We start from the raw sequence: 12,832 nt of genomic DNA, 5'->3' as shown, positions 1-12,832 counted from the left end.
ATTTCTTTCAGGAGATGATTGGTTTATTCTATCTTAATTTTGACCTCCAGTTATAATAGTTCTGGGCAATTCTAATTTTTAATTTTTTAAAAAGAGAGTGTCTAGGCTTTTATTTTTAAAGATCATGATTTTTAGGGAGTTCTGTGATTTTTAAGGTATTTTTCCTTGACGTTTTTTTTTCAGGTCAGTTGTTTTTGATACTAGATATCTTACATTTTTTTCTCTTTTTCTATCTTTTGATTTTGTTCTAATATTTATTGCTGTCTTATAGAGTCATTAGATTCCATCTGGCCTATGCTAATTTTTAAGGAGTTTATTACTTGGGTAAACTTTCCTACTTTCTTTTTTCCAAGCTTTTTATTCTCCTTCCAGTTCTTTTCTTCAGAGCTTTCATTTCATTTTTTACCTCTTGTTTAATTTCTTAGAAGTATTTGTTTAGTTCTTATGGAAAAATCCCCTTTTCCCTTTGGGTTTCTGCTTACAGTTAATAAGGAGTTGTTTTACATGTCACTGTTTTCATTGGTTTACTTATCTCTCCTAATTTAGCTCCTGAATTGAAGTTTGTGTCAGCAACAGGTTCTATTCTCTGCTATACTTTTAAGTGTGGTGGTTGGCCCTAATTGGTCTTGACCCAAGTCAAGGGTCCTGCACTGACTTCCACTTCCTGGGTTTAAGATCCCTGGATCTTTGAGGTTCAGAGAATTGGATCTTAAAGGCTCTGGGCTGTCTTAGTTTGAGCCACAACAAAGTGGTAGTACCACATTGGTCCCTATAGTGCCCTCATTGGTCTCTACTGCTCCCCAGGGCTGTCAAGGTCACTACTCTGGTTTTACTCTAAGGTTTTCTTGGAGGAGCCATCCCTTCCTGCTGCCTCTCGACATAGACACTTGCATAGTTACATGGATCTCTGGATCTTTGATGGCTGAGCTGGGGGGTTATAGATTTGCCTTTCTTTCCTATTGCCAGTAGGCTGTTGGCTGACTTTTTGTGCAGTTCTGGAATTGAAGAAGTCACTTCCTATAGCTTCTCATTGGATTTACTGATCATTACTCTGACTAGTGTAAATTTTAGATTTTAGCTGAAAAGTTGGGGGAAAACTAGGAAGTCAGCACTTTGCACAGTGCCTAGTCCATAATAGGTACTTGATTTGACATTCAGGACTTAGGCAGAAGTCTTCTCAACGTCTAATGGAAATTTTCAAAATCCTAATGGAAAACAGGCACTACTATGTATGGTGTAATGGAAAGAACTGGTGATGGAGTCAAAGGAGATGGGCTTAAATCCTAGCTTTCCATCACTTACTAATGATGTGACCTTGTACAAATCATTTAACCTCTATGGAACTCAGTTTCCTTATCTGTAAAATGAAAAAGGTGAGATTGGATAATTCTAAGGTCCTTTCCATTTGAAAATAGTCAACAAGAGAACAGGAGAATCTTTTAAGAGTAGTGTCAGGAATGCTAAAAGAAAAAAAAGCTCAGAATGAAACTGGTAAGGAATGAAAAAGGGGCAGAAAGGGTTGTTTTTGGTTTGTTAGATCTATTGTGGGGGAAAAAAGGAGAATTGAAGAAGAGATAGACCACTGTTTGGAGTGAATGGGATGATATATGAGGATAGAAAAAAGGCAGAGTTGCTCAACTCTTATTTTCCTACTCCTTTCTTTGCCAAGGAGGATATTTGAACTGTAAGATAGAACAAAACTAATTAAGAAGGACTTGATACTCAGGATATATAAGGATATAATCTGAGATCACTTAGCTGCATTTGATGAGTTCAAGACACTCATGCCAAATAAAATACTTCCTAGGGCAGAGTGGTCAATCACACAGTCGGTACAGCCCACAGCACTCCTGAATGGGACCCAAATCAGATTAAAATATAATTGGGAAATATTTAACAATCTAAATGAAAATACAATAAAATATAGACAATGTTCATATGTGGTTTTCTGAATCAATATACAGCCTGCAGGAGTCCTTATGTATGGTTTAGTGACCCTGAATCTATTTGAGTGTGACATCACTGTACTAGGGTATTGAGAGAACTAGCATATATGATTGCTGAACTACCATCAATGATATTTGAAAGACTGTAGGACATGGAAGAAGGGCCATAGGACTGGAGAAGAGCAAATGCAGTGTCAATTTACCAAAAAAAAAAAAGGTGGTAGAGGCAGGGGAAGAGGATAAATTCTGCACACTATGCGACAGCAAGTTTGACTTTGATTTTTGGAAAAATTCTAGAATGTATTATCAAAGAGATGGTTAGTGAACACCTAGGATGTTCACTAAACAGTGATCACAAAGAGTTAGTGTGGCTCTAACAAGGTTAGATGATATCAGACTAAATAACTTTTTTGGACAATTACTGAACAAGTAGGTCAGGGGAATACTGTAGACATTGTTTACTAATATTTTAATGGCACATATGACAAAGTCTATTAAGTTATTTTTAAGGAAAAGATGTGGGCTTGGTATGAGCGCAGTTGGGTACTCAACCTGGAGCTGGTTTAATGACTGGAGTAATCATGAGTGACTTCTATTAGATACAGGTGTGTTAAGCTGCTCTGCTCCAAGAAGACCTTCCATGGTATATCCTAGCATAAAAAATACCAATTTTTGCATAAAACTGATAATGATGAGGTTCTAGCCTCCTTTCTCCCCTTAATTCACTGACTGTAGTTAACTTGACTGTTCTGGGCCTCAGTTTTCTCATCTGTAAAACAGGGATAATAATCTACTTCTAGAGTTGTTGCAAGGATCAAATAAGGTACTTGATGTGTAAGAGCTTTGAAAAGTTAAAACCCTTAAACAAATGTAAGAAATTACATTGTGATTCACATTTTTTAAAGTAATTACACATGATTTGATGTTAACTTGGCAGGATGTCTCCAATTAAGTGCCTCAGGGATCTTGTTTGGCAGTGTGTTGTTTATCTCTGACTTGGATAAGGTATAGACGGTAAATTTATCAAATTAGTAGATGACATAGGGTGGGGAGGGAGAACTCCCACTCCAGATTTTTTTTTAATCTTGACCAGCTCTCCGAACATTGGGCCAAATCTAATAAATGACATTTTATGAGGATAAATTTAAAGCCTTATACTTTGGCCAAAAAAAAAATCAGCTTCATAAGTACAAAGTAGGGGAGGTATGACCAATGAAGTTAATCTGGACAATATCTGGGGCTTTTAGAAGACTACAAGCTCAATATGTGTCAACATCATGATATAGTAACCAAGAAATTTAATGTAATCTTAGGCTCTTTTATGTAAAAGATAGCATCAGTATCCAGGAACAATGCAGTGATTAGTCCCCCGTACTCTGTCCTGACTAGACCATATCTGAAGTGTAATCCTAGGTCCAAAGCCCATTGGCATGGGATGCCCTCCTCATTGGTGGAGATCAATGCCATGAGCCTGCATGAGGGGTGGGGTGGGGTTGGCAAGAGTATGGCAGAGACAAGGGTCAGTCTCTTGAACTTCCTTGAGTCCCTTTGAGCAGTTGCTTTGAGCATATCTGGCTTCCAGTTTCAAGAGAGAAGATGGCCTATGCCAACCTCACTTCAGGTTGCTGAAAGGAGAATAGGATTCTGGGAAGAAGCTGACATGAGAAGAGCTAATAGTCTTCATCATGTCCCTATCTCCAGCTTGCTACACTAGAGACTTTGCAGAATTTACCATTGATTGAAATTTGGGACTCTCTCTCGGTAGATCTGAGTTACCTTACTCCCAATGGGAGAACTCCTTAATTCTGTATTGTCTAGTACATATTCTCCTATGTATATACTTTCTCTGATTTCTTTTCTGCTATTGACTTGGATAAGTGGGTTTCTTTGCTATTTGCTATGTGTATGTTCATTGTGGAACTACCCTTTGGTGAGAAGGAAGTCAAGCCTTGCATCTTCCTTTCCCCATTAGGAAACAGTGATCAGCAGTTTATCTTGAACCTGAAAACCACATTACCTATACTAACTATATTTAAGGCAGCAGATAGATATAATTCTAGCCCAGTTCCCCTCTCTCTTAAGAGAGCAGAGTGACCAAGCTTCTGGCCCAACTTCCCGTTTCCCCTCCAGTCAGGAATTAAAGTGTCCCTCAGAGAAGGGTAGGGGGAAAAGAAGCTAGAAATGTCTATTCTGCCTTCCACTGAACCACACAATGATACACCTCATGTCACACGTGGGGAACAGCCTGGTTACAGAAGGATTGTATGTAATCTCAGGTACTATATTTTAGGAAGGAAATCAATAACCTGGAAAATGTTCAGAGAAGGGCAACCACAATGTTGAAGGGCCTTGTGCTCATACCATATGAAACTTGTTTGAAGGAACTTGTATTCAGCCTAGAGAAGAGAAAACTTGGGGCAGGAGATTGACTCTTCAAGTGTTTCAAAGGCAACTGTCATTTGTCAGAAGGATTAGCCCCATAGGCTAGAACTAGAGAAAAGGGGTGAAAATTGCAAAGTGGAAAATTTAGGTATGATATAAATATCATCTATAGACCAAATATGCCCTCACACTCCTCTACCCAACTCCCAGGACTCTGGGCTTATATAAAGCAGGGTTAAAATCTGAAGGCCTGATTTCCAAAGGGATAAATTTCTTACTTTGGGTCTTTGGCCCCACCCTGTAGGAAAACTCCAGGGAAATCTCAAAATAAAGTTTAGGTATGGTCCTGTGACTAGGTTTTCTCAGAAATGAATAATAAACTTGTCATTCCCACACATGTCCTTAATGCACAAATACAAGTACTAGGTACAAGACAGTCTTTATTTCCTCTACTAGGAAACATGTATAGGCATAAAGGAATTGTAAGGACTCATGTGGGGCAACTAGGTAGTGCAGCGGATAGATCACCAGGCCTGGAGTCAAGAAGACCTGGGTTCAAATGTGGCCTCAGACACTTACTAGCTAGACCCTGGGCAAATCACTTAACACTGTTTGCCTCAGTTTCCTCATCTGTAAAATGAACTGGAGAAGTAGAATGGCAAACCACTCCAGTATCTTTGCAAAGAAAACTCCAAATAGTGTCACAAAGAGTCAGACCTGACTGAAATGACTGAACAACAACATGCACAAATATAGAAACAAAGCATTTGTATAGGACAGTAGAGACTATCCCCATTGAAGAAAAAGATACTTTTGGGTACTGCTGCACTCCTCTCCCTCAGACCTTTACCATCAGAGTAATACATAGCAGTATCACTGAGGGTTGGCAAGGTCCAAATTTCTTGGTCCCTGATGGCATAGTTTAATCTTTCAGTTGTATGCTACCGTTCTTTGAAGAACCCTCCTCCTCCAGGAAGCATGCTATTAAGGAAATCTCAATCTGAGAAACTGGGGGTGCCACACTCTCAAAATCAGGAATTATCCATTTTGAGAACTTGAACTCAGGATTATTCACAAGGTAACCTCATACATAGCCTGGAAGCATCTATTCTCAAGATTATTAGGCTTTCACTTCTGCTCAGAATAAGGAATCAGAAAGGCAGAAAAAGGCAGCCTGGAAATGGAAGTACAAGAATTCCATTCTAAGATTTCTCCTTTGCTTATTTCTCCTGAAAGTCACCAGTTTCTGTTCCTGGAGGTGGGGGAATCCCTACTGGTCTAAAAATCCAAGGACAAGAAAAAAGAGGCAAAAGCATTTGATGTCTCATAGATCACTTTCTCTTGTAATGTGAATTCTTTGCACAAGGGTCCAATCTACTCCTCCTTCTTTATCCCTAATCATCTTGAAGATGGTCTTAGTTACTAGGGACTCATCAAAATGGTTACCTGCATTTTTTTTTTCAGCAAGGGGATAGGGTGTATGTCTATCCCCATGAAGGCTGTCCTCCAGGAAAAGGTGCATAATCTCATCAAGCTGATTAGTTGTTTTTCAGTCATGCCTGACTCTATGTGACCCCACTTGGGGTTTTCTTGGCAAAGATACTGGAATGGTTGACCATTTCCTTCTGCAGCCCATTTTATAGATGAAGAAACTGAGGCAAACAGGGTTAAGTGACTTGCTCAGAATCACACAGTTAGCAAGTTTCTGAGGCTTGATTTGAACTCAGGAAGATGAGTGTTGCTGACATTATCCACAGTGACACCTAGATGCTCTACTTCCCCATCTAATGAAAGGATTGCAAAATTTGGTGGTTTGGAAATTAGATGTCAATCAGAAATAGGTGGGCTGTGGGGCAGTACACATGGTTGGCCAGCTTGAGATAAGTGTTCTTAATTGATTGCCTTTCTTAGTAGTGGGTGAGTTGGTCTGTAGATAGCTCCATGGCTGTTGAGTATGGCTTGGGCCTACGCTGTAGAAATGGGCTGGACCACTGTGGTACTCCCCTCATTGCAAAGCCCTCATTGTGGGTGAGATTCTTTATTTTTTAAGTTTTGGACTTAAACACCAAAAAAAGAACATTTCCGTATAAATAGCAGAACAAAAAAAGAGGATTGTACATGAAAATATGCATATCCATTTCATACTGCTTGGTTTTATTCTTTCTCGATGTAACAAATTCCACATGTTGCTTTCAAAACTGTCCTGCTTGTCTATGATTCCACCCGTTCTTTTCCATGAATTTTAAAAAATGTTGCAATGGCTCCTCTTTTTCCTTTCTGGAATACTGCTAACCTTCCTTCCTTACCACCCCACATCCCTCTACTTAAAAAAAAAGAAAGAAAAGAAAAACTTGGAACAATCCAAATGAATCCGTAGTGTTCATGTCCAAAAACATATGTCTCTCAGTTGTCACTTTTTCCATGTGCTGTTTCAATTGTATTAGCAATACTTCTTTTTAAATTACATCTCCCCACATTGCATAAAGGATGTAGAAAGATCCAAGTGGCATCTCCTCTCCATCTGTAGGACATCATGAATCCTACAACTTCCTTTGTCATTACAACAGAGACATTATGATTTTAGGCTTTTTTTTTCTATTTAAGAAATTCATATTTATAGCTGAATGAGAGTTTCCTGGAGTATAATTCTTTAGAATTTGACATTATGTAATTAATTCTAGTAGCTATTTTTCAGCAAATCAATCATTGGCATTTTTTACTATATGTATTTATGTGTGTGTGTGTATGTTTCCCCCCCAACACAATTTCAATAAAGCACCTTGCAAAAAAAAAACAAAAAACAGCTTGGCCCAGTCAGACCTTAGGGTCAAGGAGATGTGGGTCCGGGTTCTAAATCTGCCAAACTCTGGACAAGTTTCTTAATTTTTTAGTGCCTCCAGACTCCTATCAGACTGTAAGTTATAATGGGTTGTTGACCTGCATTGGTAAAGGAAGTTTCAACCCAGGGAGGTCTCTATACCGATGAAATCACAGGGCCAGAGAAAAAAGAATATATAGCACTACAAAATTAAAGATTACCATCCCCCCTTCTTCACCTCAATTTTTAAATTTGCTGAATAAAACTCACCACTTTGTCCTGGTTAAATCATAACCATCCCACACTTCTAATGCTGCCCTGATTTCTTGAGGCATTTTGTGACAGAGTGTCAATAGCTCTCCTGGCCCATACGTGAATTATTTCTTGGCTCCTGTACCACAGAGTAGACAGTGCCATTTACCAAGCTGTTTGTCTTGTGAAATCTGAAGCATGGACTACAAATACTCATATTCATGGGCAGTACTGGTCTTACGAGGAAAGCAGAGTGACAGCTGGTATTTATATATCAAATATTTATTGTATATATAGATAGGTAGATAGATATACATACATACACCTACATGTATGTGTGTGTATTTACATATATATATATATATGTTTTAAATGTGTTATATATACTTTCTGGTATCTCATTTGAACTTCACAAAAACAGGATGAGGCAAATAGTACAAATATTGTCTTCATTTTTCAGGTAAGGGAATAGACTTAGGGAGTCTAAATGACTTGTTCAAGTCCACACAACTAGTAACTGTTGAAATGGTATTTGATCTGAGGCCCAACTCTCTGACTAGGGCTCTTTCTACTGTGGTATGATGATATGAACATTGGCCAAGATTGTTGTTAAAAAAAAAAATCTCCCTTACCCCATGTCATGGTGCTTGAAATTCTATCATTCCAGATTCTCATTCTTTTAGATTTGTAAGAATTTCTTATTTAAATGCAAATACGGGGATCAGAATGACATTAGTGACAGCTAGCTGAGAGCCAGACAGATGTGTTGATATGAGATGTGCCCCTGGAGGGGGCATCAGAAGGAAAGTGTGAAACACTAGGGACAAGGGTCACCTACTACACAATTTTGTTTACTGTTGGCTCTGTCTTTCTTTGTAAATAGCAAGGACAGTGAGCCATCCTTATACTTTTTCTGAGAGTCCAAAATGCAAACCTTTTTTGGTAGCCCTGAAGCACGGGTCTTCTTTATCTTCATTCTCTTTTCCTCACTCTCTTCAGGCCAGTGGTGGTGATGGAGACAGAGTCCCCTTTAGACTGGCTGTGTTGTCATGGGGTAGTTACCTGTGGAGAATGATAATCTAACTCAGTGATGGGGAAGCATTCTTCTTTCTCTAAGTACAAAAGAGTTGGGACATTTTTATAGGTTACAAATACAAATGGTCTTGCTTCAAGCTGTCTTTTGCTTGCATTTCCAGGTGAAAATTGTTCTCCTTTGTTTTTCAGTGTTCCCCCCTTCAGGGCAAAAGAAACCAAGATTTATTTTTCCCCCACTTGATAGTATTTTATTTTTTCCAATTACATGCAAAGATAGTCTTCAATATTCACTTTTACAAGATTTTGAATTCCACATTTTTTTCTCTCTCCCTCTCCCTCCTCAAATCTGACACAGGTTATACAGGTGCAGTCATATTAAACATATTTTCATATTAGTCATGTTGAGAAAGAAGAATCAGAACAAAAGGGGAAAACCGAGAGAGAGTAGTATGAAGCCAAGGTTTATCAAAGGCCTACTTCCTGTAAGGTAAGGAGATATTTTTTTTTTCCAAATGCTTTAATAACTTCTGATTTACATCATTCATTTCTGCCAGATTTTGAGTTACAAATTTTCTCCCCATTTTTCCCCTACCCACTGCCCCAAAATAGCAGTTCCACAGGATATCCCCTCCTCCAATCTGCTCTCTTCCATATTTTCTCCCATACCCCTTTCGACTTTTCCAGTGGATCTCAATGCCCCAGTGCGTGTATATCTTATTTCCCAATTACATGTAAAATAGTATTAATAATAGTATATATTTATATATATATATATATATATATTTGAATATTTGATTTTAAAACTTTGAATTCCAGATTCATTCCTTTCCTCCCTTGTCACCCACCCTTACTGGGAAGATAAGCAGTTCAGTATAAGTTGTACGTGTGTAGCTAATGCAAAACAATAACATAGTAGATATATTATAAAAGACTGACTATATTTCCCTCCCTCCTATCCCACCTCCCACTTGTTCTATTCTCTACTTTTATCCCATCCCTTTTCAAAAGTGGGTGCTTCCAATTTCCCTGCCCCCCAGCCTGCCCTCCCTTCCATCATCCTCCCTCTCATTCCCTTCCCCCCCTACTCTCCTGGAGGGTGAGATAACCTATTTAGTGTGTATTTCATTCCCTCCTCAAGCCAAATTCAATGGGAATAAGGTTTACCCATTCCCATTTGCCTTCCTATTCTTCCCCTCCATTGTAACCATTTTCCCTTGCCTCTTCAATATGAGATAGTTTACCCCATTCTGTCTTTCCCCATCTCCTCTCATTATATTCCTCTCTCACCTCTTCATTTCACTTTTTAAGTATCATCCCTTCATGTTAAATTGGTCCTGTGCCCTCTATCTATGTATACCTGTAAACATATATATACACATTCATATATGTATTTATATGCCCATATACCCTCATATATAGACATATATATATATATATTCCCTTCAACTACTGAGAAAAGTTTCATAAGTTATAATTATTGTTTTTCCATGTAGGAATGTTAATAGTTCAACTTTGATAAGTTCCTTATGATTTCTTTTCCCTGTTTACCTTCTCATGCTTCTCTTGCTTTTTGTATCTGAATGTCAAATTTTCTATTCAACTCTGGTTTTTTCAACAAGAATGCTTGAAAGTCCTCTATTCCACTGAATGACCATATTTTCCCCTGAAACATGATACTCAGTTTTGCTGGGTAGGTGACTCTTGGTTTTAATCCCAGCTCCTTTGACCTCCGGAATATCATATTCCAAGCCCTTGGATCCCTGAGTGTAGAAGCTGCCAGATCCTGGGTTATCCTCATTGTGTTTCCACAATATTCAAATTGTTTCTTCCTGGCTGCTTGTAATATTCTCTCCTTAATCTGGGAATTCTGGGACCTGGCTATAATATTCCTAGGAGTTTTATTTTTGGGATCTTTTTCAGGAGGTGATTGGTGGATTCTTTCAACCTCTATTTTGCCCTCTGGTTCTAAAACATCAGGGCAGTTTTCTGTGAGAACTTCCTGGAGGATGCTTTCTAGGTTCTTACTTTGGTCATGGCTTTCAGGTAGTCCAATAATTTTTAAATTATGTCTCCTGGATCTATTTTCCAGGTCAGTGGTTTTTCCCATGAGATATTTCACATTGCCTTCTATTCTTTCATTTGTTTGGATCTGTTTAACAGCATCTTGATTTCTCATAGTCATTAGCTTCCATTTGCTCCAATCTAATTTGGAAGCAATGATTCTCCTCATTGAGCTTTTGAGATTCTTTTTCCATCTGGCAAATTAGACTTTTTAAGGCATTCTTCTCCTTGTTGCCTTTTTGAGCCTCTTTTGCCATTTGAGTTAGTCTATTTTTTAAGGTATGATTTTCCTCAGTCAGGCTGTTGACTCTCATTTCATAATTTTCTTGCATTGTTCTCATTTCTCTTCCCAAGTTTTCCTCCACTTCTCTTATCTGCTTCTTAAGGTCCTTTATGGCCTGTAACCAGCTTGTATTTTCCTTTGAAGCTTTTGGTGCAGGAGTTCTGACTTCACTGTCTTCCTCCTGTTCCATGCTTTGCTCCTTTTTGTCCCCAAAATAGGCGTCTAATGTTGGAATCTTCTGTCTGCTTTGTTTCCTTTGCCTGGTCATGTTGCCCCTCAGTCACTTGACCCCTGGGCTTTTTGCCACAGTAGGACTCTGCCACCAGACAGGGGAGCTTTTGTCCCAAACGCTGGGGTTTTCTCAGCTGCTGAGGTATTAGATGGGTACCCTCTCTGAGGTCTCCAGATGCTCTGGCAAGCTGGACACGCACCCCAGGACCTCCACCCTAGACTGCAATCCAGATCCAAGAAGGTTAAAGCAAGAGCGATTACCCATCAGACTGGTGCTTGGTCCCCCTACACTCTACAGGCCAGGAGCTGAAGCTGCCATGTGGTACTGGCTGGCTGTGCCATCGTCTCAGTGGCTTCTCGCCCTGGGGGCAAAAGCCAAGTACTCCCACTTACTGGGTCCCAAAGTCCAGATTGCACTGACCTCTCACTTTGTCCTTTGCATCTATGTGTTGATAAATCTTGAAACGGCCACAGCTGCTGCTGATCTGGAGTCCTTCTGGCAGGCCACTGTTCAGGTCCGCCCTGGGGCTAAAGTCTTGGCACCAGGCTGGGCTCTGCTCGGCTCCCAGAGTGCTGCACTAGCCGATTCCTGCCAGCCTGCTGGGCTGTCCTCAGTGGAGGTTAGCATGTCTGTGTCATTTTGTGGGTTCTGTAGCTCCAAAGTTTGTATAGAGTCCCCTTTTTCCATGGATTGGGGAAGGTGGAAGCTGGAGCAGCAGGGAGGTCCTGCTTCTACTCCGCCATCTTGACTCTGCCCCAAGGTAAAGAGATATTGAGAGGAAAAAAAAAACTCCTGACCTCATGGAGCTTATCTTCTACTGGAAGACATTTATTTTAAACAGATTAATGAATACAGTATAATTGAGAAAGGAGTAAAGAGGAAGGGAGCGGGAGAGAAGGGAAGGGGGGAGTGAGAGAGGAGAGAGAGAATGAGAGAGAGAGAGAAAGAGAGACAGAGAGAGAGAGAGAGAGAGAAGAGAGGAATTCATAAAGGCTTCCCATAGGAGATAAACACTGAAGGAAGCTAAGGTGAGGGAGGAGATGAAGGAGGAACAGAGGCTCCCAGAGTGCTGGGGCAGCCTGTGCAATAGCAGTGGAGCCAGAGATGGAAACAGCAAGTATGTCAGCTGGGTTAGAACCTAAGCAGGTGAAAGAGGGGCAACAGGAAAGAAGTCAAGAAAGGTAGTCCATAACCACGCTGTGAAGGGCTGAAGAGTTTGTATTGTAGTTCTTAACCTTTCTTTGTATCATGGACCATTTTGATAGGGGTGTGTCCTATTGACAACAGGGACAAAGCTTGTAAATACTATCTATCTATCCTTCAAAGCCTATAAGCAAGATGTGTGTGTGCATTGCAGAAGCCTATAAGCACTATATGTGTGTGATGTGAAGCCTATTGGTACTATATACATACACTATATACACACATATATACATGGGGTAAAGCCCATATATTTTCTCTCTCTCTCTCTCTTTATATATATATATGTATATATATATATATATACACACACACACACACACACACAGATATATAGTGTGTATGCATATATATGTGTGTATGTGGGGTGCAAAGCCTATAGGCTCCTTACACATATACATCCAATAGGCAACAGGAATGCAAAAGCTTTAGGATATGTGTGTATGTACATGCAGGTGTATGTTTAAATATTAAAAACAGGGCTTTAAGTCCCTGTTGCCTATAGGATATGTGTGTATTTGTGTGTAGATGGATAGGTAGAGAGATGGAGATAGATGAATGGATGGATAGATAGATAGATAGATAGATAGATAGATAGATAGATAGATAGATAGATAGATAGA

At 39.5% G+C, this 12,832-nt stretch overlaps 1 long non-coding RNA gene across 1 annotated transcript in view; it reads right to left on the bottom strand.

The window, feature by feature from the left end:
* LOC138146861 (uncharacterized) overlaps positions 1 to 12,832 on the bottom strand; it is a 31,292-nt gene that overhangs the window by 16,344 nt on the left and 2,116 nt on the right. Inside the window, exon 2 of the long non-coding RNA XR_011164620.1 lies at positions 8,333 to 8,460. This is a non-coding gene — a long non-coding RNA (uncharacterized lncRNA). The remainder of the gene's footprint in view (positions 1 to 8,332; positions 8,461 to 12,832) is intronic.

This window comes from Petaurus breviceps, unplaced genomic scaffold (assembly GCF_028583685.1).
Source record: "Petaurus breviceps papuanus isolate PSGF00001 unplaced genomic scaffold, PetGlider_PUasm1.0 90775, whole genome shotgun sequence".
NCBI lineage: Eukaryota > Metazoa > Chordata > Mammalia > Diprotodontia > Petauridae > Petaurus > Petaurus breviceps.
The sequence above is the reverse complement of the archived record's forward strand: the minus strand, read 5'-3'. Positions and strand labels throughout refer to the sequence as shown.